The 19,414-nt window shown below is 36.3% G+C and overlaps 1 long non-coding RNA gene across 1 annotated transcript in view; it reads right to left on the bottom strand.

Moving 5' to 3' along the window:
* LOC134805609 (uncharacterized) overlaps positions 1 to 17,413 on the bottom strand; it is a 401,522-nt gene extending 384,109 nt beyond the window's left edge. The window contains exon 1 of the long non-coding RNA XR_010146333.1: positions 17,364 to 17,413. This is a non-coding gene — a long non-coding RNA (uncharacterized LOC134805609). The remainder of the gene's footprint in view (positions 1 to 17,363) is intronic.
* Between the last annotated feature and the right edge of the window lie 2,001 nt (positions 17,414 to 19,414).

Genomic DNA, 19,414 nt, shown 5'->3' with positions numbered 1-19,414 from the left:
TTTTTCTACAGAATTATTATATGGTACACAAAAAGTATAATTAAATAATAATATTATTACTAAATATATAGCTTACCCTACGTCCTAACTAAACTAGAATAATTCTAAATAGTTAATTGTTTTACATGTTCTAATATTTTTATTTTAAACCACCGATGATGTTATTAATAGCATACGTTGTATTACTTACTCAGAACGGATGACGAATTAAGTCTCATCAATGTAACAGAACGCGATTAAGCATATAGGGATAACAAAAAATGCTCGATAAAATTGCATAACATGTATGTTATTTCGCTTTAGAATAATATATCTTGGTAGAACAAAGGTGTTCCAGCTTATTATCTCTCATTCCGAGGTTGACCCCTTTTTAGGCTTAAGATGACTAGTCCATAAGTAAAGTAAAACATGCGAATGCCTATGAACGTGAACATGTTCATAACTATTATACCCAAAGATCATTTTATTTAAATAAGTAATTATAATCATCATCATCGTATTTCCCGTACATTCGTCAGAAATGAGAAATTATTTATGTGTATTGATACAGTATGGGGATGTTACAATATATGGTGTTACAGATCTTGTTGTACACCTAGCTTGGATGAAAGCGTGCAAATTCATCATAATAATCATAAATTTAAATAAATATAAAATGTCAAATTGGAATAATTAACATAATAGGCATATCACAATACAATTAATAACTAAATATCACTAGTTTGAATATTGCTGGTATTCGAGATACGACTCTCTATTCCCTATTAAACACATTACTATAACCTACAAGTGAAAATAATGAAGAAATATTAACAGTTTCTCACGGCATATCTATTAAAAACCTTGAATGTTAAACCTAAACTATCAGTTATTATTTACTCTTTGCTGAGCTCTATATACCTACATATTTATTCAAACTTATACATTATTGAAATTGTAGTAGTAGTAGTAGTAGTAGTAGTAATCACTTTATTGTACACAACACAGGTTTACATAATATTTACAGAAATAAAGGTACAAAGGCGAACTTATCCCTGTAAGGGATCTCTTCCAGCTAACCTTCGAGTAGATGAGGGGAGAATTCAAATTAGATAGACAAACTTACGGAATGCACAGTAACATTTTAAAAGTAAACTAACCAAAACGTCCAAAAGTAAATAAAATACATAAATAATATTATAAAATAAAATACATGCTACATACATAAATACTAAACATATATTACATATAATATAATTATATATATTTATATATATATATATATATATATATACACACAAGTGTCAACAAAAAAAAAAAATCAGTACTTAACCAAATCACGCTTGGTTGGAAAGCATACGTTTCTTCAAATTAGCCTTGAGTGACGCTACAGACTGGGACCGTTTGAGCGACAGGGGCAACTCGTTCCACAACTTCACCGCGCGTACCGTGAACGAATTCGCATACGATCGTGTCTTATTCGGGGGAATAGCAAGCGTAAGATTAGCACTTGAACGTAAGCGGTGTTCACTGCCTTCAGCCAGATAATTAAATCTCTCGGTAAGGTAAGATGGAGAGCAGGGGTTAAAGAGTACGTTGAAAAGCAACGACAAGACACGCACATTTCGGCGTCGGCGGATCGGTAACCACCCGAGCTGAGAGCGGAATTCAGAAATGTGATCGTACTTACGGAGGCCAAATATGTACCTGATACAAACATTTTGTAGACGCTCAAGTTTATCCAGCAATTCCTCAGTAAGGTCCAAAAATGCAACGTCACCATAGTCAAGAAGAGGGAGCAATAGAGAACGAGCAAGAGTTAGTTTGGTGTGAAGAGGGAGGAAATTCTGTAGTCGTCGAAGAGAATGGAGAGATCCAAAAATCTTTTTGCTCACCTCGGCTACGTGAGGAGCCCAAGAAAGCGTCTGATCCATGATGATACCCAGATTTCGGACAGTAGAGGAAAGAGGGATAATAATCCTATCAAACAAAATGTCAGGTACCACCATGTCCGAGAGCTTGTCTACATAGTATGGACTGGCAATGACAATCGCCTGTGACTTCTGAGCATTAATTTTTAAACCAAATTTGCACGCCCAATCCCGTATGGACTCTAAGTCATAATTAATCTGAGCAATTAATGAGGGAAGATCGTCTATACTAGCCGCTGCATAAATTTGTAGGTCGTCTGCATAAAGATGGTATGAAGACGTAAGCGATGTGGTGATACCATTAATAAAAATAGAGAACAGGAGTGGAGAAAGCACCCCTCCTTGCGGGACGCCAGCGGTGAGCTCACACCAGTCGGACAGTTTGTCATCTACTCTAACACGCTGGCGTCTGCCAGAAAGGTAACTACGGAACCAAGATAATGAAGTTTGGGAAATGTTAAGTGTGTTGAGTGTGCCTAGAAGGATATCAAAGTCTACCGTGTTGAAGGCACTACTAAAATCAAGGAGGACAAGGACAGTAAGCTTTTTTGATTCTATATTAAACCGAATATCGTCGGTGACTTTAACCAGAGCGGTAACTGTGCTATGCCCGGGGCGAAATCCAGATTGGAGGGGATTAAATAAGGAATGTTTATTAAGATGAGATAGGAGACGACGGTTAACATAATGTTCAATAATTTTGGATAATATTGGGAGAATGGAGATAGGACGGTATTGGGAGAAAGATGCAGGATTGGAGGTTTTTGGGAGAGGAATAACATGGGCATACTTCCAGGATGCCGGAAACGTGCCATTGGATAGAGTAATTGTAATAGGGAAAATTTCAAGTTTCGTTAAACAATAAAATACTATCACAAAACATAACGCACCTATTTAGGCAGTCGGGTAATAAATATTTCTTAACTTGTATCGTGGTACAGGGTCGCATTGGTAAACACGCTGACACAAAATAAATAAAACAATGCTCGAATACTTCGAATTGAAATGTGATCCGTTATAGCGTGAGTAACGATACAGAGGCGTCATGTGTAGGTACTAATTGTTATTGTTACGTTGAAAATATTTTTAAACTATTGTTCCTATATGGAAAATAATGAACTAATTCAGTACGAGTTTTATTCACAAATCATGTTTATCGAGGTAATTTTCCTAGTTAGGTAAATTAGTATTATATTTTGCTAAAGGTTTTCAGACATTAAAATTATAGCTTAATCAAATGTCAATGTAATTAGAGTTAATTGGAAATCATACTTTAAAAGTGTAGAAACATTTCTGAGGTTTACCCTACAAAGGTTGAAACAGTAACCAGTCTGTTTATTTTGTTCTTTGATCTGTTTAATTAAATATCAACACACGCTTGACTCTATCGTATCCCATGCTTTGTCTCTTGTTTATTGCTTGCCAAGCTTGAAGTAAAAGAAGGACGGAAGCTTCGACTATTTACGATTAACGAACACGGTTTCGAGTGTTAATTCACCCGTACTGTATTTCACCGTGTATTCACATATACCTATGAAACTTATGACTAAAATAAAATGTATCTTTATTTTTCAATAAGTAAGACTGATTTTGCATTAACCAAATTTTATGATTTGACTATTTAGCATCATGCAACGAAGTTTACGTAGTTTTATAAATGAATAATATATTTTAAACTTTAATATGATTAGACTAAGATTTAAACTGATATGTTCTCTAACAAAACTGAATTCAATCGTCACATTTACGTCATAGGACGTCATAGGTATTGACCAATAGGGTGCTTGGGTCTGCATCGCGCTTTTAAAGTTTTTTGAATCGTTTGTATAAATACAAATAACATTGATATAGCTCTCGGAGAATCCGTGGCTATTACAACCGCTAGTTCACGGTGACTCTTACCATCTCAATGTTGCGAGGTCTGGCCAACCTTGCGATATTGGTTTGGTAACGCGGTGGCGTGTGCATATCATGCTTGGTTTTAATAACCCTACCTTGGGCAGGGCATGTATGCACGACACACTTCAACGCGGTGGCGGTTAAACACAAACACGCGGTAGCGTATACAGTATCCTGCTTGGTTTTAATAACCCTACCTTGGGCAGGGCAGGTACTGTACTATACAACGGTTTATCCATGCTATAGCGGTTGATAGTATGGGTAACCGATCCACGTTCACATCAAAGTTTCTGGCCAATTCTGCGATGTGATACTGTGACAAACACCGTAATAAACCTAGCCCGGCAAATCTCTACCCGTTGCAAATCTGGGCGATGATGGTGCGTTACGAGATCCTGTTCGAATCAGAACAAGATCTGGTGGGTACAATGCTAGCTAGTACCCGTTGTGTTAAGCCTTTTGCACTTTTAAAAAAAAAGTTTTTAATAATCAACTTAAGCGAAACCTAAACGATGACTTTAACGAGTTGTAATGCAATTTGGATTTTATTCCACTGCTGCGGGATAATTATTCAAAATCAACTTTGGATTCTACCCCACATCGGATCATCAACAACACAAAAACTGTAGACGATTATGGATACGCATTAGGAACCATCCTAAATATGCAATTGGATTCTACTCCACTGTTGTAGCTAGGATAATGGCATTCTACGACTACTTGAGTACTTCACTTCGGATTCTGCCCCAGTGTTGTAGCTAGGATATTGGGACGATTTGGACCCTTTGGAACGAGTGTAGCGAAGCGAAGCGTAGCGAAACGAGTTCCAAAATGGGGACCAAAAGTCCCAATATCCTACTACTGAGGTGTATGCCACAATGTCTAATTGGCATGGTAAAACAAAACCTTAGTCACAGTCATCTATGTGCTGCAATACCAACACACACCACTTGTAGCAGCCAGTTAGCCGCTACACTAGTAGCTTCAGGTGGGCTGGACCCTCGGGGCCGAATGTGGTTCCGAGGGTCCAGCTTCAGGTGGGTTGGTGGAGAGCAGCACAGCGAAGAGCACTTGTAGTAAGGACGTAGATATATTGTAAGTTAGAGTACAAGTTAAGAAGGTGACCCTCCTTCTCAGGGATCTAGGATGCGTCTATATCGCTCTCTTGCCTGCATAGTAATTTTATATCGTTGATTATCTTGTTACTGCCGTTAGAGTTGCTGTTCGACAAGACGTGAAGAACGTGCGACTCTAATACGGATTATAATCACGTATAGCATGTACGACATGTACGTGCAGCTAATTAGATTCCGAAATGCATGTACAGTGATAAGACTGTACATATTGGCAACCCCTAACGAAGCGAAAATTGTTAACTGAGAAAGAGAGTCATTACAAAGTAATTAAGTAAGTGAAGTACAAAGTAATTAAGTAAAGTTAAGCAAAGTAATTAAACAAAGTAAAATAAGCTATCGATCAAATTCGAAGGCAATGTCGTCCGCTGCGACGTCGTCCCGATGCCGCTGTTCCTCTCGGCTGGCTGACGGCTGTGTCAGATTTACTTTAGTATTATCATTAATAAAATAGGAAATAAGGATGTAAGGCAGTATTTATGTAATTAAGACCACTTAGTTATTGCTCAAAGTAATGTATTTATTATAGGGACAACTACATGGTTTAGAATATGAAAAATGGTAAACATTATTTAAGTAATATATTGATATAAGCAGATTGTAAGTAAAAGTATATTGTAGATTTACTGAACAATTAATCGGCTTTATTATCACATAATTCACAAAAATATTATTTTATGCGTAATAAATATTAGTGGCTTATAGTTAGTACTGGCTACCTTAACGTACACACTTGACATAATTTAAAATAGTAATAAAGATCTAGCTAAAATCACAATTAAATAAAATTGACACTTAACTTCGTTCGTCGTCGTTAGCTCTCCAACTGAGAAGTGACCCACAACTGTCAGACACCCGCTTATATTAGATTAGACTTTACCCCTTCCACTACTTCTTGGTGGGAATAACAAGTAAGGTGTTTCCTGCACATCCGGTTATCATAATAATTAAATTTAACAAATGTATTTGCTACATTTAATTTAATTTGTTATAGAATAACTAACGCAAACCAACAAATTTAATATCATGGATTATTATTATAAAATACTTTGTTTACATTACTTACGTTCTGACAGTTATGGTCAAAAAATATACATCGAGGGTAGTTGTGTTATTGAACAGCAGGTCTAACTTATTATTTCGATATCCGTATTACCTTAGCAAAAGTGAACCAATTCGTGAAAATGTAAGTGTGATCTTTGTTTTTATACTACGTATCTCACACGGCCATACTGACAGGTGCTTCGTTCTCGAAGTACCTTATTTCTTTAATCATATTAAACTTAGTATATGCAAATACTATTTTTTGTAGTCTGATACTCATCATTATCTTCATTTCACTTATAAAATTAATCAAGTGAGGCTCATGGGCTCTGCAGCATATCCCTACATTGCTACTTTTTCACTTATAATATAACATCAAGTGAGAGCTCGCAAGCTCGGCAGCAATTATCCTACTTACATCACTATGCTACGGGCACTTATCACATCAAGTCAGCCTCGGTAGCATGTATCGCCCTGAGTTGGCTACTGGTCCACCTATTACATCAAGTGGGGCACACAGGCTCTGCAGCAGGTCCCTATATTGCTACTTTTTCACTTATAACATCAAGCGAGAGCGCGCAGGCTCGGCAGCAATTATCCTACTTACATCACTATGCTACGGGCACTTATCACATCAAGTCAGCCTCGGTAGCATGTATTGCCCTGAGTTGGCTACTGGTCCACTTATAACATCAAGTGGGGCACACAGGCTCTGCAGCAGGTCCCTATATTGCTACTTTTTCACTTATAACATCAAGTGAGAGCTCGCAGGCTCGGCAGCAATTATTGATCGGTTATTATTTTGTAAAATTAACTTTTTAACTTTGTGATGTACACTGGAAGTTCTCAATCGATCGATAATCAACTCATGTCTCATTCACATAAGTAAACTTTAATTATTATAATTATTTTATTTTATTTTATAATACATAAATTACCTTAAGTATATAAAACTTCTTAGTCCCATAGTAAGTTCAACTAGCTTAGGTTTTGAACACTAGAAGATGATAGACATGTATAAATATTATTTATGCATATGTACATAATAATATGTGACATATTCATACTTACATACATAAAAATCATTCACGGTTAAGGAACAAATCCTTCCGATGAACACAAAAATAAATGTACCCACTGGATATCGAACCCGGGACCTCCAGTTTATTATGCAGATATTTCTCTTCTTTTTTTTTGACAAATAAAAACGCCAACACATGAAATTTACTAATCCAAGACCTCCAATCTTCGTAAAACTTACTAAGTTCTTGTGCACTATAGGTTTACAACCACAATAAATAATGAATTTGAAAGAGAAAAAAAAAAGCTAAATTTTATAGTATCATTCGCAAACGTTTCTGTTTAATACAAAATTAATTTGGCATTCAGCTGGCAGTAGGGTCGGGAAGGCATAGATTTAGCCGCGCCGCGCCGCGTTCGCGCGTTGTTCGCCTACGTAAGACGTAGCGTTACACGGACTGAACGCGGCCGCTCCCGCGAACGGTAATAGTACTCCGGCCATATCTGTAAACAATATTAGACTCCCGCAAACGTATCTCAAAGTCATGCCTGTAGAGGTGTCGGGACCTTTAGGTACCGTAAAAACCCTCGCGCTACTTGACAAAGGCGCGGCAATGACTTTAATGCTGCACGAGACAGCAGATAAAATCGCGCCTCGCGTACGCGGAGAGACGTTAGAAATTGAAGGTATAGGCGTCGTAGTTAGAGACCCTGACTCGTACTCGCTACAGGTCGCGATTAGGGTTTTTTGTAGCCGACATATGGAGCTAATGGAGGTGCTCACGATAGGCGATATAGGTATAGGTTCGCAAGGCGTACCACGTGACTTAGTCGACAAGTGCGAACATTTGTTTAAAACAGCGGACGAGTTAAGTTACCCGACGTCAGTACCCATATAACCATTCCAGTCGCAGAATCACAAAGTGGTAACTAAATGTCAGATGTGTCGTAACAGAGTCCACACAATGTGTCTAGAATTGTTTCGAAACAAAGTGTCGTCGCCGTGTCTACACTTTTCCGTAACAAGGTGTCGACACATTTGTGTGCACTTTGCGTGCGGTTTGCGACTAAATCTGACAGCAAATGTCAATATAAAATACCTCTTGAAAACCAAGGTTTGTCAAACTACTATTAGTGTCTCGTGTGCTCGTAATTCTAGTAAGTCATCATGGGCAATGCAAATGATAATAATCGACCGAAACCATATAAACACCCAACACCCGTCAACCTTTTACAGAAAAGTTTTTAAAGAAATTCAATAAGCTACTTAGGTCAGGCAACGAATGCTCCAAAAGTTGTAGAGGGAAATGCTCGGAACACAATTTTTGACTCCGTAACTCGGTTTGACAAGTTAGGAGGTGAACATATCAAAAGTCCCCGGCCGTAGCCCTTGAGCGGGGGGGAGAGAGGGGGCTTTGAAGGTCCCATTTTCCCGTTTTTCGATTATATCTCGGAAACTATGCATCTCAGCGACATGGCCACTAATACAAAATGAAAGTTAATTTAATTTGTTACAAGTTTATTCAGTCAATTTTTTCGATATGTTGAATAGTTTTTGAGATATCCGCTCTTGAAAGTTTATTTAGGGCTCTCAATTTTATCTTGATATATCTATATCAGTGAAGGTGCTAGGGCGTGTTTGGTATCGTTTTCGTATAAATCTGGGGTGCTGAACCATTTAAGATATCACATTGACACCATTCCACAAAATAAAAATAAATCTTTTTAGGGTTCCGTACCTCAAAAGGAAAAAACGGAACCCTTATAGCATCACTCGTGCGTCTGTATGTATGTCCGTCTGAATACACAAAATAGTTCTTTACCTATAGATGACAGGAAAACCTATTAGAAATGTGCAGTCAAGCGCGAGTCGGACTTAATGTACGGAACCCTTAATACGCGAGTCCGACTCGCACTTGGCCGGTTTTTTTGAAACTCTTCTTGACGCTTAACCGCTGAACCGATTTCGTTGAAATTTGGTATAGAAATTGTTTGCGTCCCGGAACAGGACATAGGATAGATCTTATAACCAAAATCATCTTTTGAAGGTGTGAAAAGTGGCGTGGAAATTTGTACGGGAAATCAATAACCGCTGAACCGATTTATATGAAATTTGGGATGGTCTACATCTTTGATTTAGTTAAAAATGATGAAAAAACATGACTTCAAACCTAAACTTAAACAGTATTAACTTCAAGAAGTCAATTCTGAATTCCCCCCTACACCTCATTTCACACCTTTAAAGGATGATTTTTGAGATAACTTATTATATCCTGTCTCGGGACTCAAAATATATGTGTACCAAATTTAAATTAAAACTGTTCAGCAGTTTAAGCGTGAAGAGGAGTTTAAAAGAAAGTATTTTAATAAGTTTATATGTTTTTACTTCGGAATGGTGTCAATGTGATACCTTAACTAAATTTGGTACTGCGAATTTATACGAAAACGATACCAAACATGGCCTCGTAGCTTTACTGTTGTAGAAGTCAAAATAAAATGGAGAGCCCTAAATTCTTATTACTTGGCCAAACTTGTGTAGAAGGAAAAGGTAAAATAAAAGTCTTCGGCAGGAATATAAGACACAAATATATTTTTTTTTTGCGTTACTATTTCATTCATCAAATATAAACATACCTTGATTATACTATTCTAGTGAGATCCTCATAGATAAACAAAAACATTTACTTAAAAAATTACAAGGTCGAAATGTCACGGAACTTGTGAGAGTAATATGTGAAAAATATAAACCTTTATGACAAAAAAAATCTGGACACAATTTAAGAATCACCCAATTGCGTCGAGGAATCATCTGTATTTTTGCTTGTTTCATTACCTCCTCGCTTCTTTTTTGTCCTTTGTATTCTGTAGCAATTTGTTAGATCTGAAAATAAAGATAACTTGCGTCGTCACGGATGTCGATTTATAGGTTTTAGGGAGTGCAGAATTCGAAAACGATGATCATTTTATAATCCAAGATGGCGGCTACGTATTTTGTCATAAAAGTGGAATCCAAAATAGTCATCATTTTCGAAATCTGCGCCCCCTAAAACCTATAAAACGACATCCATGACGACTTTTATGACATAGTGTATGGCCGCCATCTTGGAATCCAAAATGGTTATCATTTTCTAAATCTGCGCCCCCCAAAACCTATAAAACGACACCCATGACGACTTTTATGACATAGTGCATGGCCGCCATTTTGGATTTCAAAATGGTCATCATTTTCTAAATCGGGGCCCCTAAAACCTATAAAATGACATCCATGACGACTTTTATGACATAGTGCATGGCCGCCATCTTGGAATCCAAAATGGTTATCATTTTCGAAATCTGCGCCCCCTAAAACCTATAAAACGACACCCATGACGACTTTTATAGCATAGTGCATGGCCGCCATTTTGGATTTCAAAATGGTCATCATTTTCTAAATCGGGGCCCCTAAAACCTATAAAATTTTTTTTTTATTTATTGTTCAGAACACATACAGTCATACATAAAAATATAGATATAACTTACAAAAATATATAAAAACAGACCTGGAGGTTCATAATGTAAACATGTAAACATCAAAAAATACAAAAGCGTTTTGCGATGAGAAAATAAGTAAAACATAACTGATAACTACCTACTACTAACTACTATTAATTATAGTGATAATTTATTTTATCAACAGCAGTTTGGATCTCGTATGTTCTTTTAAAGCTGCAAGAGAGTGCATAAATGGATCGATGTCACAGAAATACTCATTATAGTTTCTTGATACTCGTTTGAAAAAAGTATGTCTAGAATAATTAGTTCGTGCGAAACTCACATAAAACAAATTACGAGGACGTAAGGAGCGATGCGGTACATTAAACATAATATTTTGTAGCAAATTTGGGCAATTGATTTCATTTTTGAGGATTTTGAAGAAAAAAAGTGTGTCTAAAAAGAGTCTTCTATTACAAAGGGAAATCATATTGAAATGTTTGGCTGACTTGGCTGATGATTCCAGAGGCGTACCGGTCCTGTAACAAAGTGCTCTCAAGAAAACATTTTGTATTCTTTCTAGGCGATTAATATGGACATGGTATTGAGGACACCAGATCACAGACCCGAACTCAAGAATACTTCTGACGTAAGAATAAAATAGTATTTTAAGAGTGCAGGGGCGTCTAAAGGGTTTGCCCATCCGTAGTATCATACCTAGATTTTTATAGGCTCGGTTACAAATTTTGTCAATATGAATATTGAAATTAAGTTGTGAGTCCATGGTAATACCTAGGTCTCTAATAGAACTAACACGAGTTATATGCTTCCCAGCTATTGAATAGTTAAAATTGATTACTTTTTGTTTACGGGAATAAGTTATCACAAAACATTTATCTAAATTTAGGTACAGATAATTATTTGAACAATATTCATAAAAACTGTCAAGGTCTTGTTGTAGGCTATGACAATCAGCTTCAGAAGATATAGCTTTAAAAATCTTTGTATCATCAGCGTAAATAAGGTGTTCCGAGTTTCTGAAGCAGGTTGCCATGTCATTGACATATAATATGAAAAGAAGAGGGCCAAGGTGCGAACCTTGTGGCACCCCTGACGGTACCGGAAGAAAATGGGAAGTGTAACCCTTCAGCGCCACAGCCTGGCTCCGATTTCTTAGATAGGACTTAATCCATCTGAGGAGATCACCGTGAATACCGAGCTTCTCAAGCTTCATAATTAACTTGGAATGGTTAATTTTATCGAAACATTTAGAGAAATCGGTATACACGGCGTCCACCTGCCAGCCGGAAGAAATTTTATTTAGAATAAAGTCAGAAAAGTTGAGAAGGTTTGTGTCAACACTGCGACCGCGGCAAAAACCGTGCTGATGTTCTGATATGTGCTGATAAATCGTTGCAGTTATTTCATTTGTGACAATTTTTTCGAAAACCTTACCAAATATATTTAATTTGCTGATTGGTCTGTAATTAGTGACTAATTGAGAATCGCCACCCTTGTGGATTGGGGTTATTAAGGCCTTCTTCCATAACTCGGGAAAGGTTCCTGACGAAATAGATTTTTTGAAAATATTTGTTATGGGTATGGTTAATTCCTTCGCACATGTCTTAATGAAGAGGGGATGAATAAAATCAGCACCGCTACCTTTTTTAACGTTTACCCCACTCAAATGCTTATAGACCAAATCTTCTGTAATATGAATCGAACACATATCAATTAAGCTATCATTGGGGCAGTGCGACAACAGCGCCCCCTGCCCATCACTAGAGGCGGGTACAAACACAGAATTGAAATAATCATTAAAAAGATTGCTCATGGCTTCTCCATCACTAGCGGTTACCCCGTTAAATGACATTTGGTCGGGTATAATATTAACAGGAAATTTAGATTTAATAAATGACCAAAAGTAATTAGGTGATTTATATATTATGTCTTCGGCCAATGAGATATATTTGTTATAACATTCAGTTACTAATTTATGCTCTCTTTTTCTTAAAAATACAAACTCTGCCCTATCTAGGGGGTTGTTATAGATTTTCCATCTTTTGTGAACCAATAATTTTTGTTTACGAACTTTAATTAAACTGCGTGAAAACCATGGAGGATAACTAGAGTTGTGACTTATGCTTTTATGAGGTATAAATTTTAAAATCAGCGTATTTATAACAGAATACAAATAACCCACAGAATCGTTAGTATTTAAATTATCTAAACAAGACCAGTCGGTATCAGAAAGGGCTTTACGAATAGATTCATAATCCCCAGAATGAAAAATTGGTTTGACACCTAGATTTGGCCTCAGTTCGGGCAAATATGACGTAATTGATAAGCCTAATTCGATATGTAGGGCCCTGTGCTGAGGGTCTTCGGCGGTGAGTGGGGAAGGGCTCGCGGCAACAGAACAGTTACCATTAGACATTACAAGGTCAAGGATCCGCCCGTTCACATTAGTACAAGAGTTATATTGGCGTACACCTGTTAAGGCCATAAAATCGGACAAAAAAAGCACTGTTCTGTTATCACTAGCTCCTAGTGTTAGGTAGTTTACATCGGAACTTGTGCCCCAAATAGCGTACGAAATATTATAGTCTCCGAGAAGAACAAAGATATCATCCGGGTTATTATGCATTAAAATAGAAGCGTTATCGAAAAAACTACTTAGTGACGAGTTATGATTATCATTGTGCGGGAAGTATACGCAAGCTATATGTATGTTGGGGTGGCGCGGGGTGGCACATGAAACATGAAAATGACATCCATGACGACTTTTATGACATAGTGCATGGCCGCCATCTTGGAATCCAAAATGGTTATCATTTTCGAAATCTGCGCCCCCTAAAACCTATAAAACGACACCCATGACGACTTTTAGGGCGTTTCTCAGAGATGACCTTCGGTGCCTGACTTCGGTGCCAAATATTTTTTTTAACTTATTTGATATGCGACTTTAATTCCTAAAATCTAGCCTTAGAATAAAAAATATTGGTAGTGGAGGCCTCCATTAGAACCTTATAGTTTTTAAGATATTTGAGATTGAAAAAACACCGAAATCATGTGCAGGCACTGAAATCAATTGGCGTCACCGAATTCAATAATGCATACACAAAAATCACATTTCAATTTTATATCTCAATCGTATTACATTTTAATCATATTTTTCATTCTTATTTGATTATAAGCGATGTAATAAGGCTAATGATCTCGAAAGCTTACATAAATTTAATAGATTTTAAAATAACCTAATTACGGCTTGTAAAACAACATCTCTAGAAGATATCCCACACTATTTGACTGTCCTCTCATATAATAGGGTGGTGGGCGATGTATGGTCCTGGAACGAGTTTCAGACATGTCGACCACAAATTCGCACATTAGTGCCATAAAGGAGAAGACGTTTGTTTCACACAATCCGACCGCACACGCATCAAAAAGAAACTTATGTTACCTACACTCGATAAACAAGAAACTTTTGAGTGGTGTTCAATGCTCAAAAAATATTTAATGCACTTATAAAGCAATGTGATGCAATACGGAAAACAAGTATTTTTGAATAACAGAGTTTTAAAGCGTGAACTCCATCAATTTAAAACTATTTGAAGTGGTCGACTAATGCTTGAAGATCTAATAACCTGTTAATTATTTGAGGGTGCTGGAGATCTCCAGCATTCTGAAACACTTGAGCTAATTTGTAACTCCTATATTTAGACATAAAGACGTAAGACATTGAGGATTGTTAAAACATTTGCTATGTTCAATTTGTGTCTATGGCTATCCTTTAGAAATATCGATCAGTAAGGTACGCTCAGTGCCTTTGAAGCGATCTCGACATTAGAAGGCCACTTTCTTTTTAATCCCTTGTTCTGAACATCCCGTCCCTTGGGTGCATAATACTTACATACACAAGTTATTGTAAAAGAAGTGGGATCTGCATTCATTTAACATGGCTGACACGTTTAAAGTTATCGAGGTGTAGGGCCTCAGGTGATACAGAGGACAATTAACATAATTTACTTCATTGGTTTGAAGAGAACATCAAGACAGAGAAAGAAACATTGGGTCTACAAGTTTCAACACACGTCTGGTTTAAAAAACTACTCATAGTAAACTAGTGAATTTTTGTACCTATTATGACTTAATTTACTTACAAACATAATTTTACGTTTATACAACGTATCTTGCACTTTTTAGGTGTGATAAATTAGTACAACAAGCTAGTATACAAAGCAGGATTTGAATTCAGTGATCACTTTTTTGATATCGGTGGTCAAAAAATCCACCGAATCCAAGGAAATCAACACCAGTGATGTCAAAATTAATCGCTTTTTAGCAATTAGAGAAATAGCATGAGTGATACAGAGGAGATGTAATAATGATGGATTTACGTACTTTCGAGGATTTCTTAAGGTGGTTCTCCTTATGCGAATTTCATACAATTTTATTGGTCAATTTTCTCTTAATACGTAGATTTACAGCACTTACAACCTTGATGTTTAGGTAGTGCATAATCGTCTGTCGTCGCCAAGTTAAAAATAATGACCAATTATTCAATATTTTTAATTAAAAACCATTTGAAAAATGCGAAGATTTTAGTTAAGCGCTTGTTTGTGTGAGTGATCTTTACACTATCCATGTAAAACAAGATGGCGAGATTCAGTTTAATAATAACCAACATAGATGTCACTTTAACACAGGTGACCTAACTAAGTAGTGTCTAATTTACTCAATAGATGGTAATAACGTAAGGGTATATAATTCACAAAATATGTTGTAATAGTTTAGCTTACAAACCATTTCCGTTAAAATTTGATCCCTACATTAGTACATGTAACTACCTAATCGGAGGTCAGGCCAGATTTGCTTTCTAAGGGTTTCTAGGAATTTTCGTTAATCAATTATCAGTTCAAAACTGGGATTGGTAGTAAGGTGATAATTTTTCAATGATTTTAAATAAAAATTATATATTCATAAATTATAAATGAATTTTCATTGATTTTACAAATTTATAAGATCATAACATTTATAATAAATTATTATTAAGTCCGCGAGAGTGTGAAGGGTACTTATTCCATAGATAAGCTGTGCGTTTTTCTGCATACGTTTTTTTAAACTACCTACCTACCGCTCTATTTTTTTCCCGTTCACCGTAAATTAGACTATTGTACGCAAGAGTATTGTGGTTGTGGTTTACTCGCTGGATTTATTTATACGGACGCCTAAACTAAAACTCATTAACAGGCTTTTATTAGGTCGACCTGTATGTAACTAACTATGTACTTAATGGAATCTAAGGTAACTAATTTAACCATCTTCCAAGGATCGTAGCGTCATGAAAATTGGCAGCTGTATGTAGTTCTGATGACAATACAATAATATGGTACTGTCGAACTGATCTGATGATGGAGACAGGAGGTGGCCATAGGAACTCTCGACCTGTATGTAACTAACTATGTAATGGAATCTAAGGTAACTAATTTAACCCAGGGGCGTATTTACCCTAGGGCCATCCGGGCCATGGCCCGGGGCGCCAATCCGCTAGGGGCGGCGAATGGGCCGTATGGCGCCCCTGGCGAATTGAATTTTGTTTTTCTTCCTTGACCTCCTGGGGCAGCGAAACGTATTGGCCCGGGGCGCGAAATTTCAAAATACGCCCCTGATTTAACCATCTTCCAAGGATCGTAGCGTCATGAAAATTTACAGCTGTATGTAGTTCTGCGGGCTCAGCACGGTTCCATTTTTATCGACTATCACTATGCGCGTCCCTTTCGCACTTACATACTTATTAGAACGTGACAGGCATGGTGACAAGGGATAAAAACACGACCGTGCTAAGCCGCCTGATGACAATACAATAATATGGTACTGTCGAACTGATCTGATGATGGAGACAGGAGGTGGCCATAGGAACTCGGTGATGAAACAACGCAACCTAATTGTGTTAGGGGTTTTTAGAATTTATAATGAGTATTAGTTGTCTGTCGTAAGAAAAGTATAGTCAGCGATAAAAGCTTGTACCAAAAATGAAATTTTTGCCATAAACTTATTTTACATTTTCGGTAAGTACCTAATACATGTCAAGTCATTACGGTAATTAGTTTCTACGTAAGCATTTTTTGTCTTCGGTACCTACCTGCTCTGCTATTATTATTATTATTTTAAAAAGTTTAAGAGAACATGTCGACATTCGTACTTTTTTGGAAAGCTGAGGAACTCATTTCTGTATTTTGTACGCAAAGTATCATACTTTTTTTTAAAGTAATGCCTTAAAATGTTACAAAGTTTGGGGAAAATTACAAAAACATTGTGACTTCAAATCCTTTTTTTTTGAAAATTTTGGAAAGTTTTGGTAATCTTTTTTTATTTCACGTAATCAGTAGTTTATTGGCTATTAGGTGAATGTTTTTTTACGTCCAAATTTGAGTAGTTTTTTCACAATTACCACTTTTTAGTCGATAGGCGGGTTTTGTAAACAAAAAACTAAAAACTCATATAACTTGAAAACCAATGAGTTTTGACCCCTGGTTGACTGAACTTAAATCATTGCAAATGACCCATAGAATAACCCCTTTCAAGGAATACGGCGAAGACTAAGACTCCGCTGTCCGTTTGATCGTCCGTCCGTCTTCCGTTGTCGTCCGACAGTTGAAATTTTCATACAAATTATGTATTTAATATTATAGGACATTTATAGGACATTTTTACACAAATTGACTAAGCCCCACGGTAAGCTCAAGAAGGCTTGTGTTGTGGGTACCTACTCAGACAACGATATATATAATATATAAATACTTAAATACGTAGAAAACAACCATGACTCAGGAACAAATATCTGTATCATCATACAAATAAATGCCCTTACCAGGATTCGAACCCGGGACCATCGGCTTCATAGGCAGGGTCACTACCCACTAGGCCAGACCACACCACCATTCCGGGTATTTCTGTTGCCGTTATAACAACAAATACTAAAAACAGAATATAATAAATACTTAAGTGGGTCCCATACAACAAACGTGATTCTTTTTCCGTTTTTTGCTTAAGGCCGGCGCCCCACTTCTGCGCACGCTACATCCACGGCCCACGTTTTAATACAAACCGTGGGCAAGCCCACGAAATTTTGTATATGGTCTAAGATCCCACATATATGGTCGACCTTCACCAATACGTCTGATGGATGAAACTTATATTTTATGAAAGAAAATATGTTCCAGAACATAAATAAATAGGGTTGCCTAAAGAAATATGGTCATGGCTATTTTTAATAAATTTTTGAAAAAACATTTTTTCGTCAAATTTCACCGATTTGTCTGACGATCGAGATAAGTTTCAATGGAAAGTATACAACTTGTACAACATAAATCAACTAGGTTGCCTATCTTTTTCCGATCACTATTATGTGGTTGCCGTGTTTAAAGAGGTGATTTTATATCGATAATTGCACTCATCTGTCTGAAGCTTGAATTATACATCAAAATGATGGTAATTTTATTGCAAATAGAATGGTATAGGGTTGCCTGCAAAAATCCGGTCAAAAATAAGGGTTGCCAGGCTTTTAAATAAAATAAGAAGGAAGGACTTTTAGCGATAACTCAGAAACGGCTTAACTAAGCAAGTTTGTTTTAATTTTATTTGAATGAGTTCTTTAGGCACTATTTTCATGATTTTTTTCATATTTTTTGGACCAATGGTTCAAAAGTTAGAAGGAAAAGCCATTTTTTTTCTTTCTAAACGATTGTTTCCGAAATGATTCACTTTATCATAAATGTTGTTTATATACCCCTATTTATTTTGAATGGTCTATCCAACGACACCCTACACTATAAGTTTGAAACGATAAAAAAATTGTCACACACATTTTGTTTCTTTCAAAGCGATTATTTCCGAAAATATTCACTTAATCAAAAAATGTTCTTCCAAAACCCCTATTAATTTTGGAAGACCTATCCAACGACACCCCACACCATAGGGTTGAAACGAAAAAAAAAATCCTCACATACATTTTGTTTCTTTCGAAGCGATTATTTCCAAAAATATTCACTTTAGCAAAAAAAAATTTTTGAAGAACCTTATTCATTTTAAAATTCATATCAAATGACATATCGCAACATAGGTATCAACCGAAGAAAAATAAAAAAATGTATGTATCCATTTTTTTCGCTTCAATCCCATAGTGTGACATGTCGTTGGATAAATATGCAAACAATATAATATATATAAACAAAAAATATGAAAAAAATCATGAAAATAGTGCCTAAAAAACTCATTCAAATAAAATTAAAACAAACTTGATCAGTTAAGCCGTTTATGAGTTATCGATAAAGTCTTCCCTTCTTATTTTATTTAAAATCCTGGCAACCCTTATTTGTGACCGGATTTTCGCAGGCAACCCTATACCATTGTATTTGCAATAAAATTGCCATCATTTTGATGTATAATTCAAGCGTCAGATAGATGAGTGCAATTATCGATATAAAATCCCCTCTTTAAACACGGCAACCACATAATAGTGACCGGAAAAAGATAGGCAACCTAGTTTATTTATGTTGTACAAGTTGTATACTTTCCATTGAAACTTATTTCGTTCGTCAGACAAATCGGTGAAATTTGACGAAAAAAAATTTTTTTTCAAAAGTTTATTAAAAATAGCCTTGACCATATTTCTTTAGGCAACCCTATTTACGGGTCATCCATTAATTACGTCACACGAATTTCTAGGTTTTTTTACCCCTCCCCCCTCCTTGTCACACTTGGTCACATTTGGCAAACCCCTCCCCCCTGGTGTGACGTCACATCAACGAAATCGGCAAATATTTATTTAATATTTTATCAAAATATTTTTGACAAAAGAAATATTAGTAATTTTATAACCCAAAACTGATTAAGAAATAAAATTAAACGAATAAAAACGATTATCGTTTCTAA

This window comes from Cydia splendana, unplaced genomic scaffold (genome assembly GCF_910591565.1).
Source record: "Cydia splendana unplaced genomic scaffold, ilCydSple1.2 scaffold_45_ctg1, whole genome shotgun sequence".
Taxonomy (NCBI): Eukaryota; Metazoa; Arthropoda; class Insecta; order Lepidoptera; family Tortricidae; genus Cydia; species Cydia splendana.
This window is presented reverse-complemented; position numbering and strand designations above follow the sequence as displayed.